This window comes from Pinus tabuliformis, chromosome Q (genome assembly GCF_031772625.1).
Source record: "Pinus tabuliformis cultivar Carrire ecotype Pingquan chromosome Q, CPIR1, whole genome shotgun sequence".
NCBI lineage: Eukaryota > Viridiplantae > Streptophyta > Pinopsida > Pinales > Pinaceae > Pinus > Pinus tabuliformis.
Genome location: NC_142296.1, coordinates 163,044,909 through 163,066,543, shown reverse-complemented (window position 1 = coordinate 163,066,543; position 21,635 = coordinate 163,044,909). Strand labels below are relative to the sequence as shown.

At 36.1% G+C, this 21,635-nt stretch overlaps 1 pseudogene; it reads left to right on the top strand.

Annotated features, from left to right (window-relative positions):
* Positions 1-221: 221 nt before the first annotated feature.
* LOC149218760 (annexin D8-like) lies at positions 222-18,237 on the top strand (annotated as a pseudogene).
* Positions 18,238-21,635: the final 3,398 nt, after the last annotated feature.

The window sequence follows — 21,635 nt, the reverse complement described above, 5'->3', positions numbered from 1 at the left end:
TTGGAGCATCCATCCTTGGTTCTTGTGGATTCAAGGAAGGGGGCAAAGGGTTTCAGTGAATTTTGGGAAAAATTGGTCTATCTCAGGTACTATGGAATCACCAGGCACTTTTATTACTAAATCACTTAGGAATTGGAGGCAATTTAGTCCAGGTTGTGGAACAAAACAGGATTTTTCAATGAATGGGGATAAATACCTGGTTTTGGCTTTTGGATCGAGAAATGGCGACTGTGCAGCGTTTAGAGGAAGTGCACGAGTTTGCGAGGTGGTCTGGTGTTCAACAACTTTGGTAAATTCGGCAGTTGGACGCAGGTTGACGTTTTCACGTACTCTATGTTTTCCTGGAGGTGAGAAAGTTTTTTTTCATGATAAAATGAAAGAACTATAATTTTTTTGGTTTTATTCATAAATTCAATGACTTTGGCAGGTACAATGGGAAAAGGACAGTTGGCACCAATGAGGGATGTGACCTTTTGGCATGTAGCGGAGGTGGTAAGCAGAATCCATTGCACCGATTTTTGGAATAAAGTGGTTTGGGGGAAGGCCGCCCGATGCCATTCATCAGGTGCCACATAGTGGCGGGGTGAACAGTGAAACAACTCACATCGCACGGGTAAAGGTCGGCCTTTGGAGGTCGCCCGATATGAGTGTCAATCGTTGGATCTAAGGGGGTCAAATTGCACGGTGATCGGGGTGATGAGTTGATGTGAGGTTTAATGGAGGGGCCCGATGGGGTTTTAATGAGTGGAAGGTGTAATTAATCGTGGATTAAGGAGTCTTAATGACGTCGGGAGTAATTTGATTGTCGGGGAAATATTATTAATTAATTGTTGATTGATTAATTAATTTCTTATACAGTGGTGGGTCATGGTTATTAATTAGTCACTGATTGACTTAATTAATCCCTTTAATTAGTTTATTAATAAGGCTTATGTTTCAAACCTTGGGGCAGGATATTAACATATGGGATTTTTAATAAAACATACAAGGGGTTTTCTATGGGATTTAATAAATAATGCTTAGAAGTTAATATGAAATAAAAAACGGAAAATAAAATGTGCTAAGTATAATGTATATTGGATTTATTTGCTTTTCTCATTTAAACATTATAACTTAGGCTAAACATTATAACTTACAATGAAAACTATCTAAGTCTATCCTTATTACATCCAAGGGCTCAAATTAAACTGTTGAGCTCCTTTTATTTTCACTACCTATCTACTTATTTGCCAAGATTAAACAGTTTGGTTAGATTTTATTCTCTATCTCTAAGCATGAAATTCAAAACATGGAATAACCAAGATTAAACTATTTGATTACCATGGATTGTGGCATGAATAAAAAGTTGCACACAATCTTTTTATTTTGCATCAAAGTAAATGGTAGTGGCATTTTGACTTGCACATTTTCATGGTCTTTTCTTTTTTCATGGGGTTCATTTTTTCATCTTTTTTGACCCTTTTCTTTATTCTTTTTGTCCTTTTATTTTTTCTTTTAGGACATACCCTCTTTACAATTTTTAATTTCTTTTAATTTTTTGAATATGGAAAACATTTGCAGAAAGCAAAAGTATGTACATATTACAGAGTTAATCTTAGCCATTCATATATTATGACCCCTATTGGTATAGGGACCTAACTGTGGCTCCTCTTGGGGATGGCATTTCTTGGTGAAATGTTAAGAACTAGTAGATCAATGGCCTTCTGAAATACTATGATTCTACTCTGCAACTTTTCCCTTTTACTTTTTTCTTTTATTGATATTTATGACAGTGAAACTTTTGAAGCTTAGGGCCTTCTCTTTGGGCTTCAACTCCAAAACTACCATCCAATCCACACTAAACTTTGTGAAAAATAAACTATGTACAAGTGATTAGTGAAATCAGTGATTGGGATCTATATAGTGCTTTAGCATTCGACCATTAACTGGTCCTCCTACTTCTACACTGTCGAATTCTTTGAGAAAATAAGCATTATTACTCCTGAAAGCGTAAATAATGTAAGGACCTTTCCATAGGAAGTCAAACTTCTGATTTTTACCTTTATCTTCTGTTCTTGAGTCCCATTTCAAAAATTTATCTCCTAGATAGAAGTCTTCTTCCTTGGTTCTTTTGTCAAAAGCTTTCTTGATCTTCTCCTGCACAATTTGGGACCTGATATACACTTCTTCCCTAGTTTGTTGCAACTCAATTGTCTAGTTGATCCTCATCTGAATATCATTTGGCTCAACCTGTGCTTCTTGAAGTAATTTCATCACTGGTGTTCCCAAAGAAGATGGGGAAATGACCAACATCCCATAGACCAACGGATAAGGGCTAATACCAGTGGACTTCTTTGTGGTCAGCCTGTCTGCCCACAAGGCATTTACGAACTTCTTATTCCAGGTTTCCTTATTATCCTGTAATAATTTTGTGATGATATTGAATAAAATCTTATTGGAAGACTCTGCTAGTCCATTTCCTTGTGGATAGTAGGTTGTAGAATGACCCAGGGTTATGTGGTATTTGTTGCAGAAGTCAATCATTCTCTTTGATTTGAAGGCTGTGGCATTATATGTAATGATTTTGTTTGGGAAACCAGATATAGACAGAATGTTGGCCTCAAGGAATCTTATTATGACAGTATTAGTGGCTTGTCTTGAGGGTATGGCTTCTATCCATTTTTTGAAATAATTTGTAGCAGTCAAGATCTACCTATGTTGGGTGGAGGAAGGAGGATAAATTTCACCAATGAAGTCAAGACCTCACTGTTGACATGGTGCTTCGATAGATATAAGTTTCAAAGGCAATGGGAGTAGTTTCCTTTTTCCTTCAAAAATCTGACACTTGTGGCATGAGGTTACAAATTTCTTTACATCAGAAAACAGGGTGGGCCAGTAAAAACCAGCTCTTATGATCTTATCAGCTGTTGTTTTCTAGTAGATATGTCCCCCACAATCACCTGCATGAAAGTCTTGTAGTATTTTGTTAGATTCTTCCTTTAATAAACAATTTAGCAGGATGCCTTCATGATTTTTCCAAAATAAAGCATTGTCAATTATGCAAAACTTCAAAGACTTCATTTTTAAGAACCTACTTTTAGTTCTGGACAACTCAGGAGGAGCTTGAATATTTTGTAGAACATATATAATGTCAGCATACCATGGTGTATCTGTAAAGGCTTGGCTGATCTGTGGAGTCACCATCTCCTCTTCGTTATCCAATTTTGCTATGAAATTTATGTCTAGGGCCTGACAGTTCGATTTAGCCATAAGCTTGGCTAAACCTTGGCCTTTGATCAATTTTGTAGGTTCAATTTCTAAATAATACTCTAATATTGTAGCTATCCACTTCCCTCTCTTTCCATCAGGTCCATCCTGTGTTAGAATGTCTTTGACTACAACATTGGGAACATAAGCTATCACATGAGAGTACAAGATATAAACTTTGAAATCTTTTATAGCTATAACCAAAGAAAAAGCTTTCTTTTCCATTATATTATACTTTAAAGGTGCATCTCTCAGGGCTTTACTAAAGAAGGTTATTGGTTGTTCAAAACCCTGATCATTTTTCTCCAGTAGGATTGCAGCAATGGTATGTTCAGATGCAAAGGAAAAAATGATGAAATCCTTGTCAAACATTGGACTGATGAGAACGGGTGTTTGTGTCAAGGCTAACTTTATATCTTCAAAAGATTTTTTAGCCTCTAGGGTCCATTTAATAGTCGAATCTTTGTTTAACATGTTGTTTAACAATCTAATTAGTTCAACTAAGTTAGAGATGAATCTTCTCAAAAAGTTTATTTTACCTAAAAATGCTTGAAGTTCTTTGATGTTCCTGGGATATGGTATCTACAAGATGGCTTCAATTCTTGTTGGGCCAATTTGGATACCATCTTTGGAGATAATGTGGCTGACTAATTTTCCTTCTTCCAACCCGAATAAATATTTTTTAGGATTCAGAGAAATTCCATATTTCCTGCACTTGGTAAAGACCTGCCCTAGGTGATCCAGATGTTGTTGATCTAATTTAGAAAATACTGTGATATCATCTAGGTATATAACCAGGAAGTCGTGGATTTCCTTAGCAAAGGCTATGTCTGTTGCTCTCTGAAAGGTGGCCCCTGCATTTTTTAACCCAAAAGGCATTTTCACATACATGAAAGTGCCCCATGGAGTAGTGAATGCACTTTCTACCTGATCATCTGGGTGGACTAGGATCTGGTTATAACCAAAAAACCCATCCAGAAGTGAGATTTTGGTCGAACCTACTACCCTTTGTAATATGTGATCTATTTTAGGAAGAGGGTAGTTATCCATGAATGAAACTTTATTTAAATTCCTAAAGTTAACACACAGTCTAATTTCGTCAATTTTCTTTCTTGTAGGTACCAAATTAGAAACCTAGTCTGAGAATCTAATTGGTGCAATAATCTTAGCTTCATACATTCTTTTGATCTCTTTTTTGATAGAAGGTAATAGAATAGGATTAATCGTTCTAAGCTTCTGTCTAAAAGGCTTTTGGTTTTCCTTTAAGGGAATTGTGTGTTGTATTATGCTAGTATCATAGGACTTTAGGTCCTCATAATTCCAAGAAAAAATGTCCTGGAATTCCTTTAGCAGTTCTAAGTACTTCACTTTTTCATTGGGAGGTAAAGACTTTGAAAGTTTTATCATTTTGGGATCTTCTTCAGAGCCTATGTTACATTCCTCAATGTCTGATTTCAAGGGTTCCATTTTAGGCTTTTTGGGAACATCGTTTGAATCAAATAAGTCCTCTAAAGGAGTCAATCCTTTGGGCAAAAAAATATCCTTAAGATTGATGACTTCAGATTCTTCATTGATTTCCCCATCAATTTCCATTTGTTTTAGTTTTTGAATATATGATTTGGTAAACTTTGTGGGAAGGAAATTATCTACCTTTTCATTTGCTACTTTGTTAATTTCTATTTCATCAGTGTAATCAAAATATAATGTTGAATCTGCATCTATGTTGCTATTTACAAATTCATCATCTAAAGTTAAAAAATTGTTAATTTGTTGATCATTATCGAATACTTGTGAGTTCTTTAGATTCTCAGGAATAGCAGGCCTATGCCTAACCTTAGCAGTGTACTGATGGTTGGGCTGAAATGGCAACTTGCAAGTACTAGCAAACATTGCTAAACTGTGATCTTGAATATTGTCTTTTCTAGGAATAACATCAAGCTTGGTTTCTAAAGAAGTGTTTAGTATTTCTACAACTATGCCTCTATAAAATCCTAACCTAGGATTCCTAGTCATATAAATAGTGTTAATTTGTTTTATTACCAACTCTGAATCTCCCATGATAGAGACTCTTATGGCTCCTAACCTTTTGACTAGTTTTCGACATAACAAAAGTGCTTCATATTCGGCCATGCTGTTTGTGCATTTAAAGTTAAATCTGTAGGCATGACCCTTTGAATGATCATTTTATAAGTTGTAAATCCATATTCTTGCTCCTGTGCCTAGTTTGTTGACTAATCCATCAAATTCTAGATGCCAAAGAATTTCATATTCATAACTTTTACTATCTGGAGGGACAAAATCTTCTTTGGTTAAAATATCTAGATCATCTTTATTGTCTAAAATCTCATGAATTTGAACATTTGGATTTTCTTTTATCTCTGCAATTTCTTTTGGTTATGAAATAATGCAATTTGAATTATTTTCTTGATTTGTTTCAACATTATAAAGAATGAAAGAGTCAATGTCAGAATGCACTAAATATATAGGAAAGTTCTGAGGCCTCTCCTGGCTACTCACTACATACTTCATTAGAGTCTCTCTGTACAGTTTCTTAGGATGTCCAAAGATTGAAATGGTAGCATAGGACATGTCAAGTTGCAGAGATCACTGGAGTTTGGCACCCCAAGATCTAGACAATAGCATGCCATACTTAGGTGGTATATTAGCAACAACTATATCCATAAGAGTGGTCTTAGCAGGATATTGCACCAGAGAACCACACAAATATTTTATAAGTCCTAGGCCCTTAACTTGGCTTGAATCAAAGGAAAACAGGTCTTTATAAGGTCTAGTGACATGCAAGTTTAGCTTCTCCATAATAGATTTGGGCATGAGATTGTTTGAAGCCCCAGAGTCTAGCATGGAATTATGTAGGATTTTATCGTGGATGTTAAGGCTAATGTAGAAGGGTGCTATCCCTCCTTCCACTGGTTTCCCATTAACATTAGGACCAAAAATTAACTTAGGTTGATCATCAAATAAGTTAACCGAGTATTCATTTTCAACAAAATTTAAAGATTTGCTAATCTGAGATCTATAAGTTTCATGTTTAACCATTTCTATTAAAGGAACTGAGATTTTATGTTTGGCCACCTTTGCTCCCAAGTTGAAAGGCAAAGGGATTTTGTCTGTTTGAACATTTGAAACTTTAACAACAGGGTTTGGAGCAGTTTGGTCTTCTTTTTCAGTGTTTGGAGTGTTCTTTGTTGGATTTTCTAATGCAATTTCTGGAGATTGTTCCATTGTTCCCTTAGAGGGAATTGAATTGGAAGGTTGCTCATTAGAAGGTTGGTCATTGGTTACATCTTCAATGGTGGGACTGGGAGGGTTCTGATTTGATCTAGAGAGGATTTGAAGGGTTTTTGTCACTGGAGGATTCTGATTTGCAGCTTTTACTTTCTTAGGCTAATTAGGTGTTGTTTTCTTGTTTTGTTCTAGAGTATCAGTATTCTTTCTGCTCCTCAGATTGTACTGTTTATGTACCTCAAAAATAGTAGAGTCATACCCCTGTTTGTAATCAAATGATTCTCCTATTTGGGTCTGGAACTGCTGGAGCATGTGTAATTCCTGATCATCCTGAGTTAGAAAAATGGTTTCCCCATCGTCCAATCCCATTAAATTAATTTGAGTGTCTAGTTCAGAGTCTTCTAGATGGGAAGTGTCAGCATAGTTTTCTTGGAAAGGAGGCCTAATGTTTTGATCAGGCCCATTCTTCCCAGTGTTTTGGTTCTGGTTCTTCCTAAAATTTGGATTTCTTACTGGAGGAGCCTGCTGGTTATCCCAATGAGGTTTCCTTTCAATGTTTTCCATCCTATCCATCAATTTTCCCATTCCTTTGGCTAAAGCATCCATTTTTTGGTCAAAGGGTGAAGCTTCCTCTTTCAAGGGTACTCTTCTTTCATTTCTAACCCTAGCTCTTTTGGCAAGCAGGTTAGCTTCAACACTTACTGTTGCACTCTGCATCTCTTCTAGTGTAGGGTGATTCCTTTCTCTTAGTTGAAAACCCATATCTGTCTCAAATCCGTCTGGAAACTTAATCAGGGCTAAGCCAGGTGGAGGCCTAACATTAGCTAGTATTGCGTTATATACATTATTAAACCTGGTGTAGTAGTCTTGAACAGTTTCGTTTGGTCCCCTCTTAATGTTTTCATATTCAGATAAAATTTGAAGAGGGTTCTTTTTCTTTTCCCACCTATGTAGAAATTGTTGGTAAAAAACTTCTAAACTATCTATACTATTATTAGGCAAAGATCTAAACCATGTTCTTACTTCTCCAGCTAGAGTTTGGGAAAAAATCCTCATTTGGACATCTCCTATGTCAATTTCATGCAGTTCAAAATAATTTGTCATTTTCCTAGTGTGTTGTTGTGCTGTGTATGTTCCAGTACCATCAAATGTGACAATTTTGCTCTGATAGTCCTATGGCATGGCACCTTGGGGAGCAGGCATCACAAGGGGGGAATATCTATTGGCCATGGGTCTAAGTTGGATAGGATTGAGAATAGGAGTTGGAGTAACAGGGGCTCTAGGGGTAACAGGTGGTGTTTCAGTGGTTGATGAAGAACTAGAAGTGCTAGGTGGTTGATGAGTAGTGATAGGTTGAAGGGGTGAAGGTATGAATGGATGGGTGGAATGAGCTTCAGAAGGGTGAGGGAACAATGGTTAACTAAAGGAAGTCAAAGTTGTTTCGGAAAGTTCAGGGATTCTATCAGTGGTAAGGGATGACTGATGGGAATTTAGAAGGTATTGTTCGATTGACAAGTTTGCTAGTTGGATTTCAAGCTCTGCTGTAAATTCTAGATTTGGAACTGTGTCTTCAAGTTCACTCTCAGACTTAGTCCTAAAAAGATAATTGTTGAAATACCCGTCAAAGGGGAGGTCTTCTAGGAATAACCACTCAATAGGGCATGAATTGGATCTGAATAAAGGTCTAGGGCTTATTGAACTTTCTTGTCTCTTGATTATTCTCATAATAAGGTTGGGATTGTCAAATACAGGGGGAGGATTTGGTTAAGGGCTGGCCTTGATATAGTGAGTTCTCCTTGAAGCCAGATTTCGAGCTTTTAAATTTATTTTCTTTTTTTATGAATTTTCGAAATAACTTCTAATAACCCTTTAAGATGCTTAAGAATAAAAAATTGATTTTCTCAAAAGTTTACTAAGACTGGGAGTTTGATTTCCCAGTATGGTTGCCACTATGTTATCACTCAAATGTTTTCCTTAGAAGTTATTAAAGAAGGAATAGTCTGAGGTAACCACAAACCTAATATTTTAGACTAAGGCTCTAGCCAACCTAAGTCCAGAGAGGGCTCTCTGTTTATAATTTAACTTTGTTTTGGGTAGATTTCAAGCTAGTTATTATTGCTCAAGGTGTTTTGTTTTGAATGGGTGGAGGAACTAAGAAAACAGATGGGCAGAGCAAGTATTCATGCCATTGGGCTATGGATTCAATCAAGAGTGGCTGAAATGGACTAATCAATCACTAAGGTAAGAGTTCAAAGGGTAGGCTAGCACAGCAGAAGCAAATTTGCAAGTTTCAGATGGATGCAGTAATCCTAACCAGGGCAGAGGGCAATGAAGAATCCTAAACCGAGATTAAGATGAAGAAAGGAAGGATGATCAATAGCAAAGGGCAATGAAGAATCCTATACTATGGACCAAAGCGGGGTAAACTATGGAAGTAGGGGAGAAATTAAGAATTCCGAGACCCAGGTAGCTTAGTAGAAAACATATAGAAAGTAAACAGTTAAAACAGAGAGCATTTAAGCTAATTCTGAGATATCATTCCTTATTTACTTCTCATATTTCATAAGAAACACATATGAATACTTATAACATGAAGAGAATACAATATTTAAACATGAAGAGATAATACTTATTTGTTCCAACTGTGCACAAGAATCCAGTGAAATGTCCTCAGCTTTATTTCATATCCAACACAACCAGTCCAATCTTGAATAAAATAGCTCCTTGACTCAAAATAAAGTCTACAGAAATGTATTTAATCCACACCACCCTAATTACTTCAATTTGTGAAGTATTTATACAAAAAATGGTTACAAAATATCTCTTAACAATACGAGAACTATTCTAGGAAACTAAAAATATCTTTAACATGAAGATAGAGACAGATGGAGAACTGTCTTCTTGCTATCCCTTTTTATTTTGACTCTGTTGGTTGTTGTCATTCGGATCTGGCTCTTTCAGTTGTTTTGTAGCTGTGTGCTGGAATCACTTTCTATCTTCTACCTAATGATACTGTTTACCTATTCTACTTTGACTCTGTCTAACCTGTTTTGCCTGGCAGCCATGTTTTTACCATGTAGATTTAATACAGTAACTTATAGTAAATATGTAAGTTTTGTCCAGCATTCACTGTTAGGTAATTTTATGCATATCATTTTCTTGTATATTTTTTCAGCTTCTGTATACTTAGCAAAAGTTGGCCTAGTGGTAAACAAGTGCTTTACCTCATGCTCTATGAAAAACAGGTTCTCAAGGCTGTCATATAACACCTTACGAGTGGGAAGAGCTTTTACTTCTGAAGTACTAGCTTGGTTGTTGGCCATCTTGTTCAGTCTTTCGATGTAATCATTCTGAGTCATCATCTTGTCATGTATTACCATAGGACTGGGAAGTCATTTTTCTCTTAAGATGCCATACTTTATCATAAAATTATCAATGTCTGCTTGGATGCTTTGACACCTTTTCTCTAGATTGAGCATAAGGTTCCTTTTGGTGAGAACCTTCTTGATTTCTATGATTGTTGTTGTTCTGTCATCTATTTCCAATTCATCAAGATGGCACCTATTTTTGCTGTTCAAAAATTCTATCAATTGGTTGGCTTCTTCAGGCTTCTCTCCCAATTCTTCCATTGTCTTGTTTATGGCTTCTGTAGCCACATTGACTAGTTCAGTCTGTTCAAAAATAACTTGAATAGATGGCCAAACATCATTGATGGAATCAATGATGTTGGCCCATAGAATTTCCTTCATGTCTCCAAGAGGTTTTTGCAATGTTAAGTCCTTCTCAAGGACTCTTATTCTTTCTCCTATTCTTTGACTTTTCTGAGCTACCTCTTTCTATTGTATCTGTGCAAGTTTACAATTTGTTTCCAAACTTGACACTTGTTCTCTGAGTTTTTGAAGCTCAGTTGCTAGAATTCTCATTTCTTCCATGGACTTTATTAATTCAGTTGTCTTTTCTCTTGGTGTCCCTATACTGGTTGATGTACTTGTGGCTGATTTACTTGTGACTGACAAAGAAGTGGCAGGTGTAATTGTTGGAGCTAATGCAGCAGCCAATGTGGAGGGTAGTGCTGTGGAGACTATTGGAATTATAGTCTGAGGAGTGGTGGCCAACTCACTCTGTTTAAATTGTATCAGGTTGTCTAGCTCCTTTTATGTCTCTTTGAGTTGTTCATTAAGCTTTAGGACCAGGTCCATAAGCTTTTCCTCCTTCTTGGTTTCCATTACTTCAGTAGTCTGAGGATGATGCAGTGGAGGAATCTTGAGTTACTTTTTCAGTGCAGCTATATCATCATTCTTCTTCTTGATAAGCTTCTCTGCAGCCTTCACATCTTTAGGATCGTGGCCCAGTTCTATGACTAAGTCCTCTAGGGATTTTATTTTGGTGTCTTTGGCTTGAGAAGAGGCCTTTTTTAACTGGAATTGCGCTAATATATTATTCATCAATTTCTGGAGTTGGTGGGTTGCAATTTCTTTGCTAGTAAGAGTGGAGTAAACCATTTCCCCAGTCTTCTTATGTAACTCAACTTGGTCAATAGGATGGATATCCTTTGCCAATACTTCAAAGCCTGTTTTTAGACAATTTTCCATTGATCTCAGTTGTTGTGTGGTTGGCTTCAAAAATCTCATCTGCATCTTACCTTCCTTTATGTCAAAGGCTAACATTAGCATTGTTTGATTTATTGGAGCCATTTTCAAGTAGTGTGCATAAGTTTGGGCCTTTAATCTTTCATTTCTTGCCTTTATTTCTTTGTATTTCTCTTTAATATCTTGGCTCTGGCCAGAAGGAGTCCTGAAGGAGGACACTTCCATGCTCGGTTGCCTTCCTAGCATTTGCGCCTATGGGGTGGAAGGTTCTTGTGTTCCCCCTGAAGGACTGGTATGCATGCTTTCTGCTCCTTCTGCACCTGTAGTTCCTACTATCTCCTGAGTAAACACCTGTTCATAAAATGGATTCAACCTTTGCCTCTTAGCATAGGTCTGGGAAACATGTTTACTAGAAGGATTAGCTTCTTCCCTATCTCTTTTTGGATTTCTCTCCTCATTTAGAGGAGGCTGTAAAATAAGAGGATTGATCATGATTTGTTCTGGTTGAGAAAGTTCCTCTGAAATTTCATGCTATTCAGCTTCCTCTGGCTGCTCTAAAGGTCCTGGTTGCTTTGATGGCCCTACTTCTGTTCGTTGCCCACTATGTCCCTGTGATTCTCTTTGAGATTGAGTATCTCCTAGCACCTATACAAATGAATCCTCATCAAGCCTTCTTTCTAAATCAAATAATACATTATAAATAGACACCTCTATGCTATCCCGGTCTACCAAAGTGTTTTCCACTCATTCAAGTTGATTAGCATACTATTCAAGTTTAGGAATCTTGTGGTGGATGTATGGAGACAAATTGTTTTTGTCTTTTGTTATAGATGACATCAAAGGGATCATAAGTCCATACAAAACTTTGTTTCAGTCTCTGTCTTTGGACGATCTACTCTGCTTCCTTCCCTACTTCCCTACTATTACATATGAAGGGTCCTAGATGGTCTGTTATCCTAATTTGTGCCTTTTTCTTGGCCTTCACAAAATGCACTTCATCGGAATTGATAATTTTCCTGTAGTACTCCAAGGCAAACAATCTAATGAGGAGGTATCTTGGCATTTTGTAGGGTGGCAGTTTGCAGCCATATATCTTGACTTTTGTGTGGTTTTGGTATAAATACCAATCTCCCACTTTCTACTGTTTGGATAGATGAAGGACCCTCCTGATGTCTGCACTAATTCTTGGAGGTGGGATTCCTATCAGCATGGTAGCCACTAATGCACAAATAGATCTATAAAATATGTATAGGGGTATGAAGAGTTATATTTGTGGAACAGAGGGGTCTAGAAGACCACAGATCTAGGATTTCCCTTGGTGTCAAGCTTCTAGATAGTGAAGGGAAATTTGTCAGCTTGATAGTAAAGAAAGAGATGGTATAGTACTGCTGAATATTTGAATACTCTCTCATTTTCCAATCTCATGAACTGATCATGCATTTTGTCTGAGATGAATTTTGCATAGTCGAACATAATGGCAGGGGGCTGCCTAGGGGTAAAAATAGACATGTAGGTAAAAATGATCTCATCTACATATTCACTAGTAGAAAAGCCTAGAATGTTGAATATCATTGATGTGATGTCTTTGCCAAGCTCAGAAAAGAAGGCTAACATGTAAGGAGGGGGATCCTTTGGTATGTGTTTTTCTTCTGCAATGAAAGTATGGAGTATTTGAGCATTTTTGGAATGGGGGAGCTTGGAGAATCTATCAAGCAAGTCAGCAATGGTAAGAGGAGTGAGGTTTTGACCAGGTTGTAACTGTAACATTTCATTTATGGACTCTGCAGTGATGGTGAAAAGCACTGTCTGGTTTGGGGACATTACTGCTCTAAAGATGGTGTCATAGCTTGCATGACAATAGTGAACAATTTCTGGGAAGATATGGACATTGGGGAATTGATATTTGGGCAGGTTTGATTCCGAGAGACCTATCTTGTCTGCATGGTTTAAATAATTGTCTTTGTGCTTGCAGTGTAATTTCAATGGGGATTCTTCAAAAACGAGGTCTTTAATCTGAAAGTCTTTGTCTTCCAGGGGAAGATGATCTAAAGCCCTGTGAGGAGTAGAAATGGGCATGACATTCAATGCAATTGGGGCATCCATCCTTTGTTCTTGTGGATTCAAGGACGGGGACAAAGGGTTTCAGTGAATTTTGGGAAAAGCTAGGCTATTTCAGGTACTATGGAATCATCAGGCAATTTTCTTACTAAATTACTTAGGAATTGGAAGAAATTTAGTCTAGGTTGTGGAACAAAATAGGGTTTTTCAATGAATGGAGATAAATACTTGGTTTCAGCTTTTGGACCGAGAAATGGCGACTGTGCACTGTTTGCAAGAAGCACACGGGTCTACGAGGTGGTTTGGAGTTTAGCAGCTTTGGTAACTTTGGCAGTTGGTCGCAGGCTGACAGTTGCATGTACTCTGTGTTTACATGGAGGTTAGAAAGTTCTTTTTCACGATAAAACGAAAAAACTATAAGTTTTTTGGTTTTATTCGTAAAGTCAATGACTTTGGCAGGTACAATGGGAAAAGGAAAGTTGGCGCCAACGAGGGATGTGACCTTTTGCCATGTAGCAGAGGTGGTAAGCAGAATCCATCACACCACTTTTTGGGATAAAGTGGTTTTGGGGAAAGGCTTCCCGATGCCATTCATCAGGTGCCATGTAGCAGTGGGGTGAACAGTGAAACCACTCACATCGGATGGGTAAAGGTCGGCCTTCGGAGGCCGCACGACATGAGTGTCAACCGTTGGATATGAGGGAGTCAGATTGCATGGTGATCAGGGCGATGAGTTGATGTGAGGTTTAATGGAGGGGCCCAATGGGGTTTTAATGAGTGGAAGGTGTAATTAATCGCGGATTAGGGAGGCTTAATGATGTCGGGAGTAATTTCATTGGTGGGGGAAGATTATTAATTAATCATTGATTGATTAATTAATTTCTTATATGGCGATGGGTCATGGTTATTAATTAGTCACTGATTGACTTAATTAATCATTTTAATTAGTTTATTAATAAGTCTTATTTTTCAAACCTTGGGGCAGGATATTAACATATGGGATTTTTTATAAAACATATGGGAAAGGGGTTTTCTATGGGATTTAATAATGTTTAGAAGTTAATATGGAATCAAAGCAGAACATAAAATGCACTAAGTATAATGTATGTTGGATTTATTGGCTTTTCTCATTTAAACATTATAACTTAGGCTAAACACATATTTGTGGGTTTTGTGGAAAAAAGGGGTTTTGTATGGGGGTGATTACTTTCCCTAGGTAAGTAGTGATTTTACCTTAGGAAAAGGGATTTTTAGGGGAAAATGAATGAATTGAAGGGGGCTTTTAGTAATTAGAACCTGTCAATTATTGGGTCGAGGGTTCGATCCCTCAAGAAGTCAGAGAAATGCTCTAAGCCCCTTTAACTTAAGGTTTTAGGTACTTTTGTCTTTACCTATGGGAAATTAGCAAACTTAAGGGTAAAATGAATGTGTAAATTAATCACTTGACTTTATTTAACTTCTCAATTATCATCCATACTTTAGAAACATGATGATGGAAGTAAATGATATGATCTTAGCTAATCATTCATCACAATTCTACAACCATGCAACTACTTACGTATCTACTCATCCTACAATTTTTTCTACTCTTTATTAGGGTGCACTTAAGCTGGCAAACCCTCATCAAAATATTTTTCTTTTCTTTTACAATGAAAACTATCTAAGTCTATCCTTATTACATCCAAGGGCTCAGATTAAACTGTTGAGCTCCTTTTATTTTCACTACCTATCTACTTATATGCCAAGATTAAACAGTATGGTTAGATTTTATTCTCTACCTCTAAGCATGAAATTCAAAACATGGAATAACCAAGATTAAACTGTTTTATTACCATGGATTGTGGCATGAATAAAAAGTTGCACACAATCTTTTTATTTTGCATCAAAGTAATTGGTAGTGGCATTTTGACTTGTACACTTTCATGGTCTTTTCTTTTTTCATGCATTTCATTTTTTCATCTTTTTTGACCCTTTTCTTTATTCTTTTTGTCCTTTGATTTTTTCTTTTAGGACATACCCTCTTTACATTTTTTAATTTCTTTGAACTTTTTGAATATGGAAAATATTTGCAGAAAGCAAAGGTATGTACATATTACAGAGTTAATCTCAGCCATTCATATATTATGACCCCTATTGGTATAGGGACCTAACAGTATTGACCCATGGTATTGACCGATGGTTTTACTAATCAATTGTATTGACCCATGATATTCATGTGGAATATAACCTATTTAAGGGGGAAATTAAACTAGCCTAGATCCATATTAGTTTGATATTATATGTATGGATATGTTTGAGTTGGGCATGGTGGGGGAAATATTAAGAAAAATGTAATGATTACATTTTATCTAATATTTCTACCTACCTCCATCCACTTTTGACTAGGCTATATTGAGTAAAATATAATACTATAAGATTACATTTTACCCAATATTTCCCTTCAACGCATCCACTTCTTATTGTAATTTTTCTTTATATTTGAACTTTAAAAGTAACCAAACTCAACTATAAAATTAGCAACGGTGAGGGGGAATATTCTGTAAAATGTAATATTTAGTTCGGTGGAGGTGGTAATAAATATCCGATTCACCTTTTATTTAAAAAAATATTTATATTTGAGGTTCATAAGTAAACTTAACTCTTGTGTAAACATTTGATCCCAGTATGGTAGATATGTTGTAATCTATTAACCAACCTAGATCCATCTTAACTTCTCATCTACCAAGGGTCGAGAGGGATCAATTTTCTTGAGATGCAAAGCTCTTTTAAAATGAAAATAGGTTTGATTCCTCTCAACCCATGGTAGATGTAGAGTTCAAATGAATCTAGGCGAGTATAATAATAATTGCATACAACATATTATTTATAGAAATATACATTTTAAAATTTACTTATTATTTATATATTATTTCAATATTTATATTTTCTTTTAATCATTTAAATTAAAATTATCTTTAAATTTAATTAACTAGAATTAATAACTAAAATATGATTATATTAAAAAAATTAAAAATTATAATAAAATTTCATATATATATATATATAGTGTTGAAGGTTAGTTTAATTGGTTAATTTCATCTTGCTAATATATATATATATATATATATATAGTGTTGAAGGTTTGTTTAATTGGTTAATTTCATCTTGCTAATAACACCTCCTTAATGAGAGGTTAGTTGATTTTTGTCCTTTTATATTGAGATTCAATAAAATGAAACACATTTGTTAAAAAATTAGAATTTTGGATTGAAAACTAAATTGATTCACTCAAATACAACAAATTAACATATTTTCAAAAGAATTTTTAAACACCTGCTTAATGAGAGGTTAGTTGTTTTTTGTCCTTTTATATTGAGATTCAATAAAATGAAACATATTTGTTTAAAAAACTAAAATTTTGGATTGAAGACTAAATTGATTCACTCAAATACAACAAATTAACATATTTTCAAAAGACTTTTTAAACACCTCCTTAATGAGATGTTAATTGGTTTTTGTCCTTTTATATTGAGATTCAATAAAATGATGTTAGCCTCTCTCATAAAACAATAATAAATCCAAAAATAAATAAATTAATTAAATATTCCAAGTTAGGAATTTGTGCCTAACTCTTGGGTTGTTCCTCTAAGATAGGAGTTAGTTTAGGTAACTCCTATATTGGTGTGTGTCTGGTGAGAAATTATCTCAACCAAAGGAGAAATTATCTCAACCAAATGTGTCTAAGATAGCACGCACTATCTTGAGAACATTGTCTCTCATCTATTTATTTGTAACACTATATTCAATTATTTTAAAATGAAATGAGTGAGAATACCTGAGAAAGCCATGAGGCTGAAGCCTTTTTGGCCAATATTTGGTGTCTGGTTTATTATGTGTGCTTTATATATTTGTCTGAGTTAATTTCATTTTTTCAATATGTGGTATCAGAGCTTGTGTAAAAGTGTTCAGCAGAGCTTGTGCACGGATTGAAAGAGGCTACAGAATCCGTAAGCTTAATGATTGAAGAGATTATTGAGAATAGATCCATGCTTTCCCACATCGTGGAGGTGGACATCGTGAATCAAGCCCTTGACCTGTGAGGAACATGAGATTCGATAACCGGGGTTTCTGTGCAAGAATCGAAAGGGAAAGAGATTTAGTTTTGTTTTGATGTTTAGATGGGTTGGATGTGTCAGTTAAGACCTCGACATCCTCGCACTCCTGCTACCTTGGCTAAGAGAGTATTGCAGCCAATGCACGTTTTTGGTCAACCTCTTTTCTAGCTTCTCTGTTCAGCATTTTTTCATCTACACTAATTTGAAGTATATGCAATTCTAAAATAATTAGTAGATCTGGTTAATCAATGATTTGGTAGGTTTGAAATTTGTAAGTGTTATTATATCAAAATTCCCGGTGTCGTCCCATAAAGTGGTGGTTCTTTCGATGCATGATCCAGCAGAGAGGGATGCCATTATTGCCAAAACTAAATTGTTGAGCCAGTACCTAGATTTTAGGGCTCTAACAGAGATACTCTACTCACGCACACCAGCTGAAATTCTTCGGATCAGAGAAGCATATTTCCACCTATACAATGTTTGTTTAGAAGAGGACATTGCTCAAGAAATAGTTGGGCCTCAGCAAAAGCTTCTTTTTGCATTGGCAAAAGCACAACAATGTCCATCGAGAGATGTAAATATTTGGTAGGCCAAATGTGATGCAAAAATATTGTATGGGGCTAGGGAAGGAAGAATTGGAATAGATGAAGGAGAAATTTTTAAATTACTCAGTGAGAGAAATCTAAACCATCTACGAGTGGCATTCAGATACTACAAATAATTTTACGGTCACGACATTCTGAAGGCATTGAGGAGGGAAACATCTGGGAAATTTGAATACGCTCTCCGTATTATAATCAAATGCATTTTCTACCCAGCCAAATATTTCTCAAAGGTGCTTCGTGTATCCTTGGAACGGTAGACATGGAAGATATTAAAGCGCTATGTATCGTGAAAAATATGGAATTTCATTAGAGCAAGCAATATGCAAAGAAACATCTGGTAGCTACAGAGATTTTCTTTTTCAACTAGTTCGTTGGGAAACAACGTCTCAGCCAAACTGACAAACCATGAATTCGATCAATTCTAAAAGACTGGCCAAAGAGCTTAGATGAAGAGAATTTTGCGTATAGAGTTGAGAGAGACACAATATTCATAGAGAGTATGAAGAGAAGAAATATGTTTGTGTTTTATTGTTGCAGATGGGAGACATGAGTGACTTTTGACAATCTATTGTCTAAAGTCAGATTTTCCAGAAGATTCAAGGAGCGTAGCATTTTCATTGTTTACGCAGTTTATTTCATGATGAAGGATGGTGAAAATGTCGGAAGTCCAGCTGAGGTGGAGGAGCGTTTTGGGAATTCTTTTTTTTTTGTGGAGATATAAGTGATCATAGAATTTTTGGATGAGATAAAGGTGCATTAAAAATTTTAATGGACAGAAAAGATGTATCAATCTTTGGAGTGATAAGGTTGTAACTTGCGGTTTGAAAACTTCCATTTAAATTTGAAGACAAGTTGCTTCAAGAATTTGTAAGCTTGGCATTCTCATTGTTTGAGAAATCTCATTCATGCTCTTGTGAAGGTGAAGATTGATGAACTTCAATACTTAATAAAGACATTTTTTTGCGGTGTTGATGTGTCCTATATCTGCCCGAAATTGAATAAGGGGATCTTAGGTACATGAAGAGTGTGTTGATGATGGTGCATGCTTCATGTTTTTGCTTATGATTTGTGTCTATTTTTGAGACGTAACTGATCTCATTTCATGCACACATAAAATACAGTGCTAGCAAGCACAACACCTGTAATGAAATAGCTGCAAGGAAGGATAATTAAGCTCAACACATGCATTTGCGTCACTACAACAAATAATCAAAGTTTTCAACATCGGAATTCTACCTCAACAAACAAATTCACTCAATACAATCAAGTTCATGAATCTTCAAACTCCATCATTTCAAAGAAAAGTCTACATCACTACAATTAAGTTAATGAATCTGTAAACTTCAATGTTTCGGAGCACAGTTTACATCAACATTATTCAACTTGTAATCAAACTCAAATTACATTGAATTGTAAGGGTTCATTCTCGGTTGAAACCGACACCCAAGTCTTGATTTGAGTCAAATTTAATTCATTACAGTGAGTCATTAAATCATTAAGCGTTTTTTGGGTGCATTTTCGATAGTGTTCGACACCCTTCCTTTAAGCAGAATCAAGTGAATGCACGAATTTTAACTCTAAAGAAAACAAACAACAAGTTCACATCTCTTGCAAGTGAATGTGAGTATTCATTCAGGAAATTTGCGTCAAAATAATACAAAGTTCAAACCTTCAAGTGAGCCAGAGTGAAGTTCATTGCAGCAACTATTAAAGCAAGCAAACAAGTTCAACTCTAACACCAATCAAGAAAGTTGAGATCAACATCAAGCGAGTGTGGCTATTCATTCAAGTAAGCATGAAGTCATCAAGTAAGGCAAGTAAGCATTCACGCAAACGCGATCGTCATCAAGCGAGCATGAATTCCAGAGTTTAAGCAAGAAAGTTATACAACTCTAGCAAGTGTTCCCAGCAAGTGCAATAAGCAACACATCAAGCAAGTATTCCATTCAAGTCCCATAGCAAGCAAGCCTGTGAAGTGAAATAGTTCAAAACACAACATATACGACAAGAGAGCTTGATTTCAAGTGAGCAAGTTCAGATGGCGCAACATATTCAGTTGTTAAACATTCTTCACAGTTCAATCATCTCCAATGATGAAGACATGGTGCACATCAACAAAGAAACTCTTGCTGATATTTCACGGCATCTACGACAAATGCATGAAACCATTGAGTTTCTTCAACTAGAGTCGCAACTTCAAAGGAATGAATTGCAAGAAAAGAGTGATACTTTAAAGTCTTTGAACCATCCAGATGATAAGTCATTCATCCCAACAGCTTCAAGTGTCGAAGTTGTTCCAATTAAAATTTCTTCCAAACCCATCATCAAGCCCTGGGAAGAAATTCAAAATAACAAGAATCGACGAGGATTAGGATATGTCACTAATGACACCAACTTACATATCCTAGATTATTCCAAGCCAATTAAGTTCATCAGTACAAGATTTCTTGCACAACTCACCTTAGTAGGTTCTGAGAAAGTTGCAGACAACTAGAATTGCACGCAACCTGAAGTTGAAGTCCAACCGAAATATTCTCATTGTCAAAGAACCGGTCATATGGAAGAATAGTGTTTTGATCTCCATCCTTGTCGCCATTATGGCAAGCCCAATCATTCCTCAGGAAAATGTCGCAACCAACAAAAATAAGCCAGATTGAAGATACATTATGAATGGATTGATCCTTGGGAATGGTCATCCACAGTCAAACGATTGTCTCAGTTCTACAACCGACTACAATCACACATAGTGCAGCCAACAGTGACATGATGATGGTATTCTCATGTCATTGAACGAGGGAGTACAACAGTGAAACTCTCCTACACCTGAAGGGGGGGAGTTCAGAATTTAGATATAATTTGAAGAAGATTGTCTCTCCTTTTAGCTGACAAAGGGGGGAAAATTTCAATGAAATTGACAAGTGGTTGTCAGACTGAAAGTCTCGACAACATCAGCGAAGCAGCTAGTGGGCATCTTCATCAGCCAGTGGGAATTTTTCATCAGCATTGAGCGTCAGTAAATTCGCAAGTGGGCGATCGACAAAAAAATCAATAGTGAGCAGCTTTCATCATAGCAACAACAACATTTAGTTGCTTTTCGACATCTTTAGCCAGTGAGCGATCATCATTAGCACATACGCCAGTGGGCATTCATCAAATTGTGTCAGTGGACACCGGATGTTGTTTTCAAGCAAAGGACAGTTGGATCCTTTTGCGGCTTGGCACATGATAGAGTTTTCAAGCGTTATTCAGAGATGAACCAGTCATGCAGCTGACTCAGTGTCTTCATATTGCATTTTCTTTAGCATCCAGATTTGGCGGTTTTTTCAGGCAATGTTTTTGAGTATCAACATGAGAACTTGGAAGATGGTTCCTCATTCTTATTTTGGATTTATCATTGAAGGGGGGAATGTTAGCCTCTCTCATAGAACAATAATAAATACAAAAATAAATAAATTAATTAAATATTCCAAGTTAGGAATTTGTGCCTAACTCTTGGGTTGTTCCTCTAAGATAGGAGTTAGTTTAGGTGACTCCTATATTGGCGTGTGTCTGGTGAGAAATTATCTCAACCAAATGTGTCTAAGATAGCACGCACTATCTTGAGAACACTGTCTCTCATCTATTTATTTGTAACACTATATTCAATTATTTTAAAATGAAATGAGTGAGAATACCTGAGAAAGCCATGAGGCTGAAGCCTTTTACGCCAATATTTGGTGTCTAGTTTATTATATGTACTTTATATATTTTTCTGAGTTAATTTCATTTTCTATAAATGAAACATATTTGTTTACAAA